We start from the raw sequence: 6,145 nt of genomic DNA, 5'->3' as shown, positions 1-6,145 counted from the left end.
TAGGACTTAGCAAACCAAGACGGTCAAACAACTTAGATGTCACCGATAATATGTTCCGTTTTGTCGCTCGGAGACTCACAAATGAATTGCATGTTTTGAACTTAAGGCATCGTCAGTAGGTAATCAAGAGATTCCTAATGCCATTGTCGACTCTAAATCCGAGATTGTAATGGGTTTATCTGTGCTCTCATATGCAGTGATCTCGGGTGAGTTCAAAAACCACTTAGTTAACTTAAACCCGGCGGTCTGAAGAACGTGAGACACTTTGGACTTATTATTATTATTATTGCCCTTAGCTACTTTACGCATGCAGCACCAGTCAATAAGTCATCGATGTAAAAGTCGGACACAATAACGTTAGCGATACATCTGTTTAACATCGGCAGTCAAGGCAAGCCTGTGCAGGTGTGTCATTCAAGGCCACCTGTGAGGACGTCTTGAACGAAGCTTCGAACACGACACGGAGCTTGAGGGCTCACGAAACACTGATGTGGAATAACGTAGGGTGGAGTAGACGGAATAATATTGTCAGTAGGAGACATATGACCTATGGAGAGGTACACGCCATGAATTCCAAGTACATTTTCTTCAACCCAGGGTAACGATACAATATTCTTTCAAGCGGCAAAAACCGCTGTTTAGCATCCTCAAAAGAGTTACATGACGTGTGGCAATTTTCTTGGTAGAAGGAATTTCTTCCAGTGACCAAAACTTTTGCAAGGTCCTATCGATAGACAATAGCAGCTCTTCACTGCAAACTCAAACTATTTTTAATTTGGGGAGCAGAAACATATCTTTCCGAAACAACTTAGCCAAGAAGACTTTTTTAAAGAGTTGGAAAGGTTTGTGGCTTGTAGAAATAGGGATCTGCCAGTGGTAGGTTGTCTGGGATTCGCCAGTCAGTCACATTCACTGACTAGTCAGGGTGAAAACCTGAATATGATTTCAGGATTCAAAAATCAAAGGAGAACTCACTACTATTTATTCGCGACTTCTCCACTGTGTGTCTTTTATCCTTTACTTGAGAATTAGATTCATTAATTCAAAGCAAGTTAATACAAGACTCCTTTCTACGGATCTGTAAGCGCTGAGCGGTCCAGAGCGGTAATAATATTATTTCGACATCCGGAGTCAAGCAGAGCTCTAGCCAAAATGTGTTCAAAGCTCTTAGTTCGGAAACTTACGATCGACGTAGAAAAAATTACCCTGTCCAACGATGTTGCATGCAGAACATTTGACGTGGACGGTTGATCCTGATTTGACGGAGGAAAAGTACTCTCTTGGATTGTTGGCATCGCGAGACTATTAGCCGACACTGTGTATCGATGAAATAATGTATGATGTGAGCGGTTGCACACTCGACATTTATTGGCTTTGCGTTTTACAACAGCGTGGCCTTTTCGCAGATAATTAAGGATGCCGATTTGGCAAACTCAAACCTTTGCATAACCGAGAGACGAGAAAATGGAGGGCAATTTGACACTACATGGTCTCCTGAATTGCAATAGCTACAAGTTTGCTGAGTTCTACTGTTGGTGAAAGAGGGAGAAAAAGCAAACAAACTGATATTATTTTGCTTGCTTGGCATGACTTTTTCCTGCCTTGGCTTCGCCGGTTCTTCAGCAGACAGATGCTGGTATCGACGATTCAAGACGTTCTCAAAGTTGGACCAAAGCGGCAAATTCTCACAAGCTGTTCAATCCACTGTTGTTTCGTCACTGGGTCGACTCTGTTCAAAACAAGATGAATGAGCATTGCATTCGAAAGTTTTGTATTGTCTCCGATCGATAGTAACGATCCGTAAATCGACGAATCAATATCGATTAGATTTCTTAGAGACGGCAGATTGAACAATGTGAAAATATTATTCGTGAAATATTACTCGTTGTCATATACCCATTTTAGGCCAGACTTGGAACGCCCTTATTGTTTCTAATGCTTCATCAGAGAGGCACGAAATCAAATGATTACATTTTCCGATCTCCGGTATGCTATTGTCGCTATGGACTAGTCTCTCAAAAGGGCTAATGAAATTTATTAGCTCCGAATGTTTACCGCTAAATTTTGGTAATGCCAGTTTCGGAATTCCAGCAGGAGTTGGGGCTGAAGAAGACACTGGCCTCGTCACGCTTGTTGCATCATAGGCGGCGATAAGCGACATTACCTTTCCCTTCGTTAAAATCGTTAGCTTCTCCAATTCGGCTGCCTATGCATCATCACCTGTTATCTCCTCGATTTGCTCTTGCAAATGGTTTGACTTTTCAATTGAAGCATTCAAACAAAATAATCTACAATGTAATTCCGGTAATTGCAAAGGAATCGACCCTTGCTCGACTCGACTTTTGAGCTTAATCTTTAAATCTTCAAGAATGGATTTACTGTTTTCAGCCATAATACTTGTGTAGAACTTACGAAACAAACCACTATATTTATATTTATTTATTTTTTTAAAGTAAAATGTTTGAACAAAATATTTGTTCAAAAAATTCAAAAATAATATACCCTACATATACTATAATAATATACCCTATATACGCTCAAGAGCGGCAACGAAAATTCTCCCAACAAATACAACGAAAGCAGCGGTGAAAAAGCGAAAACGCGACAGTGATTGCTGTAAATGATAGATGTATGTACCTAGAATTGAAAGCGATGTGCAATGTTTTCAGCACAAGACAATTTACAGAAAGATCGAGACGTCTTTTGCACTGCTTTCAATTTTGTGCACAAATACCTCTGATTCCTCTTTTGGATCTTTGAGTCCAACTGTTACTTTCCTTGTAGTATTGCAGAGCATCCCTCGGCGGTAGCACAAATTATGCACAAAAACTAGGGTTTGGCGCGACCGACGCTATGATATTATGAAAACTGATTGGTGGTTGACACACACAGACCACGACGCGGGGAACTATTATATTTGCATATACCGAAAATTTTTTGTGTCACTGCAACTTTGTTGTTGCCTATTATAAATTTACAGTCCACTCGGGGGCCATGAAAAATCAGAAGAGTTTTTCTAATTCAAACGATAGGGAACGTTGTGAGTTGCTCCGGACACCGCAACTCTACATTTATACCCGATACTAAGTCAGTATGGCTCTCCTCCGGCAGACGCCGCTAATATTAAACGACACGATAAAGAGTGCGTGCGAGAGAGACAGAAAATCAGTCTGAGCGTGACGTCGGGCGCTGCGTAGCCACTGCAAATTGATTTGTTCCCTTTGGCTATAAAAATGATCTGATCTGATCCAGATTCAGCAACCGGATAGATATGATCATTATCTATGATTCTGCGTTTTTTGTTTTTTCGTATCTGCAATATTGTGGATGCAACAGATTCTCGTCCTTTGTGTGGTCGGAAGCGGGTGGGGCGAAATTCTGAGATATACGTTTTATAGTGAGATCTAACAGAAGTGCGGATACCAAATTTGGTTACTCTAGCCTTAATTGTCTCTGAGATTTGTGGTTGCCCCAGATTTTCGTCCTTTGCGGGGGCGGATGGGGGGTGTGGCGAAATTTTTAAACGAACTCGTCTCGGTCCAAAATATATTAGGAGTGTGGATACCAAATTTGGTTGCTCTAGCTTCTGTAGTCTCTGAGATCTAGGCGCTAATGTTTTACTCTAAGCAAAGCCTTCTATGCTGCGTGTGTGTTAGAGAGAGACAGGGCGAGAAAAAATGAAATTGTTTTCTTGATGCAAGCTTTAATAATAATTCGATCCAATTCAGATTCTGCGGACTAAAAGATATGAAAATTCTCTACGATTCTGCGTTTTTGGTTTTCTCATATCTTTAAAATTGCGGATGCCACAGATTTACATTCTTTGTGGGAGCGGAAGTGGGCGGGGCGAAGTTTTGAAATATTTTTGTAGCAGTGACATATCACAGAAGTCTGGACACAAAACATCGTTGCTCTAGCTCTTATAGTCTTTGAGCACTAGGCGCTAATAGGGACGGACAGACGGACGGACGGACAGACGGACAGACAGACATGGCTCAATCGACTCGGCTATTGATGCTGATCAAGAATATATATACTTTATGGGGTCGGAAATGATTCCTTCTGGACGTTACACACATCCATTTTCACCACAAATCTAATATACCCCAATACTCATTTTGAGTATCGGGTATAAAAGCACAAATGACATCGGAAACGCAATGCGCGCGAAGCGGTCGATTAGCGAAACGCTGTTTACATAGCTTACGTTGTGACTTTGTTCAGTATTTTTTGCAGCCGCGTCACGCTCACGCTGTTTTCGGAACTGGTCGTCACTCTTGAGGCAGAGTCATATCTGTCGCATACGCGAAATGACGGGGGGTTCCGTTTGCGTGGTTCGTTCCATGGTGGCTCCACGCGAAGAGGCCTTGGGAAAGATGTATTCATTAACAGAATGCAGCAGCAGAACGGTATTAAATAATTAAGAGAGTATATTCATATATAAATATGTATGTATATATGAACTTACGGTAAAGATAGGACATGTGAGGGCATTCCGTTTACGAAAAGCAGTGTCATCTAGTGCTGTTGGTAATGATTCTGCAGATTCGAATTCAAGAGTGTCATTTTCCGAACAAACGCAAATATCATTCTGTGAGTTCATTTGCTCACTGGCCTCATCGCTACCATTATCTTCTATATCCTCGTCACTAACTTTTTTGTTGGCTTCAATGCCATGTGCTATGTTAGTTTTCCTGATATTTTCCAAGTGCTCTTCCAGACGTGGTATTTCGCCACTGCCAAGTTTAGTAAAATAATGAACACCCGCGAATTCTAGCAAAGTGGCTATGCAATAGAGAAAACTCATCAGAAGGAACCAGTCCAGGGCAGTTGCATATTTGACTTTTGGCAAGTCAGTCCGTGAGTCCAAACTAATGGTTGATAGTGTTAGAACTGCTGTTACACAGAGACCGACACGGTCGCTAGTGGCCTCACGATGTATCCAAAATGATACCCAAGACAATACCACGATCAAAATGCAGGGCACATAAACCTTTAAAGTATTCATTGTTATATATATAGTATGTATAAACGTTAAAATACTAACTTGGATTAGAAAGTATCCGGTATGACGTTTGAGGTTGAATGCTACTTGTAAAACTGAAAAGTCACCCTCTCGTCGTGTTGACGTGAAATTGCGGTGCATCATGCTAATGAGATCAAATTGGTTAAGAGTCATTCCGGGGACAAATGACACGGCATCATCTTGATCTTTCCATTCGTAAACTAGCTGTTGGTTCGTATAGCCATGTGAAATATTACAATTCTGGATAGGGCATTAAATAATATAAATGGAACTGGAAAAATATTCTAACAGCTACCAAATATAAGGGGACACGACTGTCTATCCATCGGAAAATTTTTCAGCTCCATGGGACATGTGGCTTTAATGGTTAATCTAAAAGAAACAGTGTAGAAACATGGACATAAGCGACTATTATACTCGCTTGAAACGTAACTTACCTCATCGAATAGAGGATTCCGCCGTCTTGACCAAGTCGAAGTAATTTGTTTGGCACAGTAATTGTGTGTATATGAGAATGTTTTCCATTATAAAAGTAAGTGTCTGGTCGCCAGATTTTGTCTAGCATCTTAATGCTCAAGGATAAACTTTTAATTGGCCCCTCAAAACTCAACCGCTTATCTCGCCAATACTGCCTAAAATAGCAATCCATTGAATATTCCATGTCCCGCTCTGACACCGGACCCATACTACGTATAAGTATATTGGTTTGCACCACCGTAGGTATCCCCTTTCCATGTGTAGGAAGTTGTGACTGTTCATAGCGTTTAAGGAAGGTTTTCCAAAATGTTAGAGATATTGCGGCTTAGAATATCAGTAGACACCAAGCACGCCATTCTATTTCGATTTGAAGATTGTGATTGGTTTTTTCCGTTCTCTTGAGGTAGACTTCGATGTTTACTAAATGTTACCGTAGCTGGTGGAGTCTGTTTTACACGAAAAGACTCGTAAATTCTGCTTGCCTTTAACTCGGACGTTATGATTGGCGTGTTTCCTAGTCCCTCAGATTTTATTATTGGAACTATAGAAAGCCCATTCGATTCTTTTAGAATCGGTATACTATGGCTGCAGTGCCATTCAAGTATACTTATGTATATTGAGAAGCTGTGAAAATATTATATT

General features: G+C 40.8%; 1 pseudogene; it reads right to left on the bottom strand.

Annotated features, from left to right (window-relative positions):
* Positions 1-4,288: 4,288 nt before the first annotated feature.
* On the bottom strand, positions 4,289-5,859 carry LOC6899604 (gamma-aminobutyric acid receptor alpha-like; annotated as a pseudogene).
* Between the last annotated feature and the right edge of the window lie 286 nt (positions 5,860-6,145).

This window comes from Drosophila pseudoobscura, chromosome X (genome assembly GCF_009870125.1).
Source record: "Drosophila pseudoobscura strain MV-25-SWS-2005 chromosome X, UCI_Dpse_MV25, whole genome shotgun sequence".
NCBI classification, from domain to species: Eukaryota; Metazoa; Arthropoda; class Insecta; order Diptera; family Drosophilidae; genus Drosophila; species Drosophila pseudoobscura.
Note: the sequence above shows the minus strand (reverse complement) of the source record. Positions and strands in the feature narration are given on the sequence as shown.